Below are 12,889 nucleotides of genomic sequence, written 5' to 3'. Positions count from 1 at the left end.
AACTAAAAAACTAAAATCATCTAACAACAAATTAACCAACAGAACATGAAATTGAAATTCAATAATGAATTTCAAGCTGAATCCAATCAAGAAAATTGCTTTAAATTTTAAGTAATTCATATTACGGAAGCAATGACAGATAGCAAGTGTCATTAATTATGAAAAATTAACAAAAATTTAAGGAACTTTAAGAATGAGACTGAGAATTGAGTCTAAATCAGCCAGTCGTGTATATAAAAACATTCAAAAATATTTTATTTTCCTTTCTACAAGTATAATGTAAAATAATATGCATTCCATCTACATAAATACGTTCAAGTTCAAACCCCCCATCATTGTTACTTGCCTGTATATACAGTATATTAATAATCATATTTGTGTCATTATTTTGATATTTTCTATTTGAATATACATGATTTACATTGAAAATATTCATTATATTATTTTTTCAGAGTAATATTTGCATTTTTTTTTGTCTTTGTAATTTACTCAATGTACTTTTGGAGCATTTTAGCGCGCTCTTAAATCCATATTTCATGCTTACAGTGGAACAGGAAAATAATTTAAATATCACCCGGTATACCATACAGTGTGCAGACACTAAAAATGAATTCAGTGGAATTTTTACCATAAAAAAAACTGACTTGGAAATTTTTTTTTTAAATAATGTTCCAAGGTATGTCTCCCAAACTCGTGATGTAAATGCATATTTGAAAATGATGGGAATTATCGATTAATATTTTTATGGTTTGTTTATAGTTGAATTTGAAAAATAAAAATTAGCGTATGCGTAGGATCCGTATAGTAGTTTCTGAAAACAAAAGAAGACACATTATGGGATGTTTAATCACACTGAAAATAAAAAAAATCTAATCCCAACCAAGTATAATAGTAGAGAGAATCCGGATGTTTTTCTCCTATATACAGTCAAACCTCGTTAGTGCGTCACCTGGTTAACACGTCACTTCGCTTACCGGATCACTTTTTGGAAGTCCCAATTATTTTCATGCAAGAATTGGCACAGCTATGGCTTACTCCGTTTAACGAGTCACTCCGCTTATCAAGTCATATTTTTGCTCTCCCAAGAGTGAACATTAACGAGGTTTGACTGTATATATATTGATTTTTTTAATCGGTATATATAAGCATACAGAAAATCGATTACAATATTTTCATAAATTTTAACTAGTCATTTTTTCTGCCTATATATATTTATTTTAATTTTCTCATCCTCGTAATTTTCTTTATCCCTCTAAGGTTCACCCTCATAAAAACGTATTGCAAAAAAAAATTGCAGCAGATTTCTAATTGAAAAAAAATACACCAAAACAGCAATTTTATTAATTGGAGTCAATTTTCAATTAGCTGAAATGACTAATTAATAGTAAAATTCATTTATTTTACTGTTATATATAAACAGATAAAACCTTGCTTAGTGAATTCGAAAAGTTTTTTCACTCAATTTGGTGTGATTTTATAAATTTCTGAACACAGAACTACATTATTGAAATTCTATAATGAATTTCAACTTCAATTCAAATTCGCTGAACTCAAGAAAATTGCTTTAAATTTTAAGTAATTCATATCACGGAAGCAATGGCAGATAGCAATTGTCAGTATTTAAGAATAGTCATTAGAATTTCGGGAATGGGAGTCTAAATCATTCAGTTGCGTAATTTATGTTCAAGTAAATTTTCGAAAGTAAGAATTATAGGAATTAATTACTTTATTCACGTATGTTATCAAAGATCAATTCATCAAAAGAAATTGCCAATGAAAAACGGAAAAAGTCAAGCTTCTTAAAATGAGTCGGTTTATTAAATGGACTGTTTGATCAAAAATCTGGAATATTCCGAATTCATAGTCACGTATATTTTGGATTTGGGAGATCGAGAGTTTCTACTACACATACCTGGACCGTAAACGACTCTTAAGGTATTTCAGTGTAAATAAACATGTTTCCATGACAGTTATCTAAGAGTTTGTAAATTATTATCGAACCACAGTGATCTACGCAAAATATTTTTTTAAAATTTACAAAGTACGTATATTTTTTCCCCGATGACCCTGGATTGTGGTTTTTTGGCAATATCTGCTATAATGCCAAGAAAACACCTTGCCAATGGCATTTTCATAAATAAATAAATAAAAATAAAAGACGTAAAATTGGAATTTTCCAGAAAAACTCAGTTCTCGTAATAAATATTGATCCCGCTTGATACGGCTACATTGGCGAATTTCCTAAAAAACAGCCTAGTATAAACAACAATAATTTATTAAAAGTGCATTTTAAGAAATAGTAATTACAACCGAATTTGAAATTAAGAAAAAATGAAAGAATTTTATTTCAATTTCTTCGAGCGATAATTATATTATTTATATTTCCCATCATTATGATTTTTCATTGATTTCTCACATATTCCGATGTTATTTCCTTTTATATAAATGAGTGTGTACAGAATGTACATTACGTCAATTGATCAAGAAATTATCATTTGATCATCATGATAAACGTTGATTTCGATAAATCGATAAAATATGTTCATTACAGTGAGATATTTGGTATAACGTCATCAAATCTAACGTCGTCTGGCCTATAACGTCACTTTTTATAGGTCCCGGCCAGCATAATTAGTGAACTGGGATTACTCGTTATTAAGTCACCCCGGCTATAAAGTCATTTTTATTCTGTCCCCCAAGGGTGACGTTATATCGAGATCCAACTGTATATTCACGTTCTGACTTACCGGAATGGGTGGAATCAACAAAAGCTGCCTCCCTCCCCCCTTCATTAATTAATAAAGGGTTCTAATGAAATTCAAATGGGATAAATACAAATTAAAGGGGGGGGGAATAAGGAAGAAATGCGTGTTGTGTTTTTTTTATTTAGGTGGGAAGTAATCGTAATAATAACACATATGCGCATACCTCGTACTTACTTACTCACTTACCTGCAAAAAAGTCTTTAGGACGCTAGTACTTCCGGTGCTGCGCACGCCACCTGGTGGCGGTCGCTCGCAGACGGTGTGTTGCCTGGCCAGGGTTCAATGAACTTTTCCTTTCTCTTCCATAATAGTGTGTGAGTGTGGTGGAAAAAAGTGCTTCTACGGTGTAAAAGCTGCACTATATATCTATGTATGTATGTATGTGTATGAGTTTGACTCTCTCTCTCTCTTTTTATTATTTTTCAACTAGAGCTATAAACCGATGGACTAAAAGCACGCGTTAGCCTACTTATTGCTTCTCTCTCTCTTTTTTTTTTCCGTTTCTTCTTGAACTCTAAAAAAATGTGGTACTTGCAGCAACTTCACACCAAAGAATGATGAACCAAGTAACTGAGAGAGAGAGAGAGAGCTCTACATTTATTATTATTATTTTTTTTTATCGATTATGATGTTGATGCCATGTTGTAGGCGTGAAGAATGCAATGTTCTCCAGTTAGTCATTTATTTATTACATTCCACGCCGCTTAATGCGATCACATAGGGATACGAGGTTTTTGATAATAATAATTTATATCCAAAAAGTCCCGTTTGCAACACGGTGAACATACATCCCGTTTGGCGGGCGAAGGTTAAAACAATACAACAAATTGAAAAGGCAAGTGACTCCGAATACCAACCATAGCAGATTAGCGACCCGAAACCTCTCACTATCTTAGTTAGGTGACAACCTCAATTCTCCTGAGTTTCTTGGTTTCGAAATAGTGTTGATTTGACTAAATAGACACTGACATAACTATAGAATGTGATCGATGAATACATTATTGGCCGTATGTCTTTGTGTGTACGTCGAAACAGGGCATATGCATGTTGTGTAGGTTCGGAATTCACAGTCTTCGAGAATAATCTCAATTTCATATTCTATATTTTATTTGCCCCTTTTTTCTTTTTTGTTCTTTTTTAACTTTTAAATTCAATTCTAAGTCTTATATGTTTTTGTGTTTTAATCTGTATTTCTGTGTTTTTTTAAAGTTTTGTATGTTTAGAATGTTTTTATTTCAATTTCTAAGCTTTAACTTTTTAGTTATTTTTACTTTGTATATTTCATTTGTATATATATATATATATATATTTTATTAACTTATATAACATATATAATATAAGTAATATATATATATATTATTATTAATATAACATATTAACTTATTTTATTTTTCTTATTTTCACATGTTTACTTTGAAGTTTTGTTGTTAATTTCTTTTGTGTAAGCTCAGTATACTGTCGAATCACTGTGAAATTACGATCGTTGCGTCTAACACACCTTTCCGTATGCCTGTAAAGGCGGGGCGGCAGAACATATAAATATACATCCCGTTTGGTCGAACAGAATGTATAAAAAACGGATGTTGGTGAAACTGGATAACTGTTTTTGCAAAATGTTATAGTCGTTATATTTATTTTATTTCATTCTAAAGCGGGACTTTTTACCTTTGAGCTAAAATAATGCGTTTTTGTTATTCAGCCATTGTGATGCGTAAGAATGCAACTGCCTCGTGTATATCACAAATTGGGATGCTTTTTATAATGTATACTGTACGTTCCATATACATTCCTTTGAGAAATTTTTTCGGAAAAACAAATTTTAATTTGACCAACTGAAAGAAACTGATCAAGAACTGAACGGAAAATACTTTTTTATGTCATTCATTTGTCTTCACTATTGGAACGCCATTGCAAAATCAGCTCCACACGTACATGGATATCAGCGAATACTATGGACCGATTACGACAATAAGTACGGAAATTTTTGTCAATAAGAGGGGTGAAGGAGAACACTTTCTAGCACTCTACATAGTCTTAAAGCGTGATAACGATAACTTACAGGGATAAAAATGAGTTTTGTTAAACCTTAGCTTCAGAATGCGCAAAAAATATAACATTATCCGAAGTCCTGATAACTATAAAATAATTTTTCCCCATGTTATGATATTGGTCTGTTCCGTTCTTTGCAAAAGTGATAAAAATACCCGAATGAAACATTATCCGCGATTATAATAAGCGGCGTCGACTGTGTTATTATAGAGCAGAGCCCTTATGTGACAGCCAAACAGCAAAATAAGTAATAGTAAAGAAAGTATGCATTAGTGGCGTTCAGATTGGATAAATAGGAGTTACAACTTATATGTTACGATACACATACAAGAAATAGACAATAAGAAAAAATAAAAAAAATAAACAGAATATATTTTTGTACAATAACATTTCAGAAGATTCGGAAAACCGGTCACAAAAACACGATCCGTCATCAAGAAATTAACTAGTTCGTGTAATGAGAAAAAGTATAGCTGTGACAGTAAAAATCTAATACCTTACAGCGCTGCACACATATGAGAAAAAACTCGTGAGAAAAATTGAAGCGCACTGTGTTGGTTATAGAATGGACATGCAGGACGAAATCTATCAATTATTTGTGAAGAATCTCAACGTGCAAGCAACAGGTTCTGAATTTGACTGAAACTGAAATTACCGTTCAGATATGCTTCCAGAAAGAAATACAAATCAAGATTTTTGTAAAAAGGGTGGAAATCAGTACAGTATTATGTATTTGGTTAAGATAGCGATCCACCAAATGATTCTCGAGATCAAAGAAAATTCTGGAACTCTTATCACAGAGCAGAAATGATCGCGGGTCGGTGACTGGGAAATTATCCCCGGTGATTGTTTTTCAAACAATTAAAAAAAAAACTTTTCCAGCCAGTTTTTAGAGTAGATACCGAACCCGACACGAGTTTTTAGTAATCTTGTTTAACTTTATGTTCTATATACCTACCTAATTATTTTAGTGTTAGTTTCAAAATAGTAAAGTGTATAGGTAGGTGCATAAATTCAAAGTGAATAATGTATAAGGGGACAGAGTAACATGTTTTAATGAATCTAAGGAACGACGAGTCTAAATTATTGCCCTCGAGAAGTTCCATATTTCACATGCAAACAAGAGGCCGAAAAAAGTTACTTCTGCTTCAAAAATTTCCAGTTTATCTCAAGTCTAGTAGTGAGTGATCTCTGATTTAGTAAAGTGCCTGAAAGGACATGAGCTACAAAGTCTGTGAAGATATTCGCAATGAGCTCAGTGATTACGGATGTTATGAACGCATTTCTATGTTCGTTGTTAAAGTTCAGGATTTTTATGAGTGGTCAAACGAGAACTTCAGACGATAAGCACTGCAGTAAAAAAAAAAAAAAGCATCACCGTCGCCACAGGGGTGATCGGCTGAAGTTGGTTTTCTGTGGTTCCCGAATTCGAGGTGCGAATGCGAGCCGATCTCTCCGTTATGTCTCGCCACAAAGAGCAACAGGCCTACAACGGTACAAATCTTCAAGTGTAACACTTTACTCAAAGTTCGAAACAAAACATAGATGGCAACACTATAAAAAGCATTACACAGAAACAAACTTCACGTTAGGTTCACAACAGGTGCGCGTATGGTTTAGTAGTAGTCCGAAAAAAAACAGGCTAAAAAAGTTTCTTGAACGTAATCTGCGTAAGGGCTGCAAATTGTCAGGAAAAACAATTAAACCTTCACACGTAATTCCTTTTTTTTACGTACTCTTCAAACAGTTGTCTGAATAGTTGAAATGTAATTTGATCGGTTCATGTTTATGTTTTACGATTATGTTCGTGGCCAATTTCTTGAAGATTGTGTTTTCTGAAACAAAAACTGAATTGCGGATTAAGCAACGCAAGCCTCCAAAGTTTTTGTTTCGAAAATATAAGCACCGAGGTGGATAGGCCAAGAAAAATGGTACATAACATCAATATGTGTTTATGTAGTAAGAAAGCTTGTCTTTTGCATTTCTGACATGAAGCGATTTTCTGAGAGGGAGGAACGTTTTCCTTGACAAGGGGCTGTCATATTTCATGAAGTACTTATAACTTCCATCAACGTAGTATCGCATAGTGCAGGTGTCTCCGATTCACTACCTGAATAATTGACAAATGTATAGAACTACAATATCTTTATTATGTCTTTCTAGTTTGCATGGTCTAACTTTTATTTATTTATTTATTTTCATTTTCTCGCAGATATGTGCATTATGTTAAGTTATTCAAAAAATTTTGAGCGTTTTTCTCACACATTTTTCAGCATAGGAAAAAAAGAGAAAATAGTTTAAGACCCCAACTTTTATTTTTAGCAGCACATCACATTTTTTTCTCACTTCAAGTTATTTTTCGAGGACTTTCAAAATTCGGTCCTGGTAGAATTCAGCTTGTTTAGATGCAAAAAAATATTCATATAAGTGTATCTCAACCGCTGGGCCACCTAAAACTCTCTTGGGATTCACTGTTTCACTTCTCTCTCTCTCTCTCTCTCTCTCTCTCAAATACATATATTGTATTCTAGAAATATTTTACTGTCACATATATGATTTGATGCCACACGCTAGGGGTCTTCAACCTTCCAAACACGGTGGGCAAAATTGAAACTTCCCACGAAGCTCCGGGGCCATCAACTCATGTGACATCTTAATAGAAAACGCCAATTGGGCCCCGAATTAAACAGCCACAAAAACAATTGATGGCTTTTATTTATTCTGAAAATTATCTCTTTCATTAATTATCAATTTTTATTAGTTCCAAAAATTTTTTTAACATTAATTCCTAAAGAGTTCTTTTTTTTTTATTAATTACTGATTAAAGTAATGAATTCTGAGATTAATTTTAATCTGAAACCACTTTAAATGATTCTTTAATTATTTATTTCGATAATTCTGAAGTTATTTTCTTTCTTAATGTATCTCGAAATCGTTTCTTTCAATAATTATGCAATCATTCTTTTATTGATGGTGAAATAATTTCTATATTAGCAAATACGAATTTGTATTTCTCTCGTTGATTATGTTATTTTTTTCACTAATTCTGAAATTGTTTGTTTCAAAAATTCTAAAGTTATTTTTTTGAGTAATTCTGGAATTATTTCTTTCATTAATTCTAAGTTTTCGTTAATTTGTTCCGGAATTATTGCTTTCATCTATTTTAGAATAATTTCACTAATTCGGAAGTTATTTTTTTTTCATTTATTCCAGAATTCTTTCATTAATTCCGAAATTATTCTTGAATATTTTTATAGCATGCAACGAAACCGGTCTTAATCGACCACCAAAGAGGCGCTGTTTTCTGGTCCTGGAACTACAAGTTGCGTTTCATAAGAACTTAGATTAAGATCATAAAAAATCAAGAAATATAGGGGGTAGCAAAAAATAATTTATTATTTTTTGAAACATCTTCCTTCAGGTGATATGCAATGGTCTAATCGTTCAATCCGCTTTTCAAAGCAAATAGGGGAAGGATTTTTCCGGAAGCTGCCCTGCGCAGCTGAAATAACTATTAATTTTCCCACAGAGCTTCTCCTTCGACATCAGAAAGAGCCAGAAATCGCATGGTGCAAGATCCGGACTGTAAGGGGGGGGGGGGACATGATTTCAATATTGCATTTACATATTATGTTTCAGTTTTGGAAAGTTTGTGACAATGCCTATCGAGAAAGCGTCGTGAGCTGGTAGAAATTTCAGTTGGGCAGGGTTCACTGAGGCAGATTCTAGAAATAGCCTTCTCTACTTCTTTTGAAATGTGGATTGAACGATGAGATCATTGCATATCATCTGAGGAAAGATATTTTGGAAAAGAATGAATTGTATGTTTTTGCCGTGTACCTATATTTCTCGATTTTTTATGATTTTACTCAAAGTCCTAATGGAACGCGCCTCTTATATTTTTGACATTAAGGACACACTTTTGTTCCAGGTAGTCACTTTACAAGGTTTTTTACTGTAGATATTCATCGCACCACTAATGAAAAATTGTACATATTTGCGGGAAATTTCGCATGTAACACAAGTTGTAAACCTAGAGAGTCAGTCGAGACCCGATCTGAAACTGATTTCAAGAGACTGGGGTTGCTTTTCTTCATAAAAGAAAAATTTACAGTATCGTGGTTTTCGAAAGGGTGAGAAACATTGATCTATGAGATTTTTGGCGGCATTACATATCAGCGAATTGCTTTTTCCCGCGTAAAGAGTTTTTATGCGAGCGAAACAAAAATAAAAGTGAGATTGATAACCCATATATTTATCATTTTTATAAACCATGTTTGTCTCTTGCTATTCATTTAGATAACCAAAGACAAATAAAGCGTTAGAAATGAGTTCTTTTTGTTAATTTTCATAAGTACGTATGACACACACTGGATATCGACCAATTACATTTTTTTCGAATGTTCAGAAAATATACTATTAGAGATATTTAGAATCTCTTTGTTAAGTTTCGAGTGGTCAATTTAGAGGGGTATTTTTTTTCCAATTCTATCTTTTAAGACATTGCAATGGGTCATCCCGAATTTAAAACTTCATGGTACTATCAAACTGCTAATTCATGTAAAGTATCACATCCATTTGAGCAGCCTTTCCTACTTTTTTTTTTAAGGCATAATATCAAGTGCCCAAAATCAGTCTTTTTATAGGCTATATTGAATGTCCTCTAAAAATCATTATCATATTTTGAATACCATAATGATAAAAGCCAAACTGGACACCCTGGTGGACTTTAAACATCCCCGTGTTGCCATTGAAAATAACAAGTTCCAGAAATTTTCAAGACTTTTAGAAGTCTCTTAAATTTGTAAAACTCAAGAATTTATATCACACTTACCTCTCAAAGAATTTTTATTTTGATAACATTTGGTGAATTTGTTTTTTCAGTAAAATAAAAAGAATCCCAACTTTCATGATTCGACATTTTGTATATCGGAAGCCGTATAAAAATTTTAATTTTTCTATTCCTTTAGATTATAACTTCACAGAGGTGACACAACCACAGCAGAATTTATTTATTATTTTTATTTTATTTATTTGATTATTCCATTTTTTAAATTTATTTGTTTTCATATTTCATTCATTTTAATTTTTAGTGTTTCATTTACTTTGATTCTTCATATTTCATTTAGGTATTTTAATTTTTGATAATTTATTCATTTTCCTTTTTTTATTTGAATTTTCCTCTTTTTTTTACTATGATTTTTCCGTTTTTTATACTAATTTTTTATTTTAGTTTTTCATATTTCATTTGTTTAATAATTTTCATATTCTATTTATTTATTCATTTTTATAAATTTTATTTTTTATTTCATTTTTATTTCATTTTTAATACTTAATTAATTAATTAATTTTTATATGGTATTTATTTATTAAATTCTCATATTTTATTTATTTATTAAATTCTCATATTTTATTTATTTATTAAATTCTCATATTTTATTTATTAATTTTTTCTCTTTTTAATTTTCATTCTTCTTTCCCCCCCCCCCCCATTTTATTTTGATTTTTCACATTTTATTTCAACTTTTGAATCAACCGTCTAATTTTTTATATTTTCGGACACTTTTCACGGAACACTCTGTGTAAGTAATAATTTCTATTGAAGACCCCGAATATAAAAAGAAGAATCAAGTTAACGTTCTTTCCAGAATTTCAACTATCTATTACAAGTGCAATATCGTTGTCTTTAAGGTAAAGTCATTGCTCCTAAAGCCTAAAAAATATACTGCACATACTGTGTATACGCGGGTGAAAGAATAAGCCTTCAACTTGAAGGTTGAATCTTATTTTTTGTGATTTTTTTTCTTCAGAAAATCAAAATGTCTCGTAATATACAGTAGCAAAAGTAAGCTTATATTGTCTTTTACTTCTTTATCAACCATAAAGCAGTTATATTGACCTTCCCATTGCCATCAAAACCACATAACTCAATCCTCAAGGTTTGCTTCTTTTATTTTATTTTTTCATTGCCTGCATTGTAGACACATCCCCTCGTTCTTTTCCTTGCAATTTATTGCCGTCGACAAAACTTCCATCTCCGAAAAAGTGAGTCTGTAGTAACTAATGTTTTCCTCGTGGTTTTTTTTTTTTCTCGCTCTTTATCGACTGTAACAATTGTACTTAAGATGATTATAAGTGGCGGTCTTGAATGTAACTGTTTGAAGTCCTTGAGAAAATCACGTTCTCGAGCCCTTGAACCAAAAAAAAGACTACTTAACTCGATGTTGCGAAAAAATAAAACGTAAATGAGAAAATTCCTTTTCGAAAGTGTTAAACCGTATGTCAATGGTGACGATGATGATGGCGATGACGTTTCGTGGGAGTGAATATTTTACTACCTTTAAATCGAATACGGCGGTGTCAATAATCGGCCATGGCCTACCTTGATACGTTCTCGAATTCGCTTAGGAAAGTTTTCGATGTCAACAAAGCATCACAAATACTAGTTCTTTTTTTTTTTTTTTAATTAATGCACGTATGAATGAAGGTAGTGGGTTGAATGACCTAAGTACGAATAATAGATTTTTCGTACTCAGGTAGGTTTGTTTTAAGGAAAACAACTAACTGAAGGTTTTGTGACGTCATAAATAGTATGATTCCGTGTCATCTTTTTTTTTTATACATTCATTTTTCGTTTTAGATTATGTGTAATAAAAGATTTGTATGACGCCATCTATTTAGAACAAGCGTCTTTTATTTTCGGTGAATGCCTTCTTGATTAGAAGAAGAAAAGGGGAAAGAAAATATATTAAAAAAGCAGAATATTTTCAAACATGCTGAATACAGAAGAACTTGGTTAACTCAAACTTGTTTAATTCGAATTTTTACGAACTTCTCTTGAGATTTCTATCCGATTTAATGCTACAATTTTTTGCTCAATTCGAACTTTTTTTGGATAATTGGAAATTAGAGGGAGAAAAACATGTTTTTTTTTGTACAAGTAAATTTAGTTTAGAAAAATTCTACAAGAAGTCAGACTTTTCTTTTCTTGATCAAATTGTTAAGCAATAATTTTTAAAGACTTGTAAAAGCTTGAAAATTCCGTTTTCCTCTACTCTTTTTTTATTTGTTTATAATTTAATGCCCATTTTAACATTGTTCAGCTTCAGTGTATTAAGAATGTGTACCTCTTAATACCGATTATGTTTTTCAACCAATAGATCATGGTGAAACATTGAAAATCTGAATCTTTGTATCATCATTAAGAATATGGAAAGTATCGGAAAGTTCAGATTGTGTTGTAATACGTTAATACGTTGATGAAAGTATATATTTTCTTTATAACATAAGACTTATGATAACAAAATTTAAGAAACAGTTTCGCAACAGATGATCAGGAACTGTTTCCGTGAATCAGGCTTTGAATCATGGTCAAGAAATCCTGCATTGACACTGATTCCAGAGCAATGGAATAATGCAGCAGCTGATATCAAAATTGTTATAATTAAAAAAATTTTGAGAAGCAGTTTCGTAACTGACGATAAAATTTTAACAATTGATTATTATTATCCTATGTGAATCTTGATGATTAAGTTGCGATTTTTGTAGTCATTTTATGAATCCAGGAGAGATTTAGATAATTCAAACGTTTTTCCAATGACTTTGGACTTCGAATTAACCAAGTTCAACTGCATTTATTTTTTTCCTTATTCAGAATATCGAAGGTGCCAATATTTTTTTTTACAAGGCAAAATCAGGCCAGAGTTCTTTAATTTCAGTTTTATTCTCGTACATTTACAGAGCATTTTGAGTAGCATATTAGTTCGAGCTGCATCGGGGTAAAATACATTGCGTGTACGGGTAAAATATTCGTGGTTAATGGAAGTCAACCTTTCTTATTCCGCGGAAGACTTCAACTCACGGTTGAACTTCCACGACACTTTCTTCGATTGAAATATTAAAAATTACACTTTCAATTATTTTATTATTAATCATGAATAAAATAGTATCATTAGTTATTAATCACAAAGCACAATCTCTATTGCTATTTATAATAAAAAAATAATTAAAAATTTCCGAAACAAAACTTAATTAGATATCTGAGCTTGACAAAGTTGTAGAATTTTTTTTTATAA

Source organism: Pholcus phalangioides, unplaced genomic scaffold (assembly GCF_987345545.1).
Source record: "Pholcus phalangioides strain wild (caught in Gottingen) unplaced genomic scaffold, Ppha-v1.0 ptg000001l_1, whole genome shotgun sequence".
In the NCBI taxonomy this organism is placed as follows: Eukaryota; Metazoa; Arthropoda; class Arachnida; order Araneae; family Pholcidae; genus Pholcus; species Pholcus phalangioides.
The sequence above is the reverse complement of the archived record's forward strand: the minus strand, read 5'-3'. Positions refer to the sequence as shown.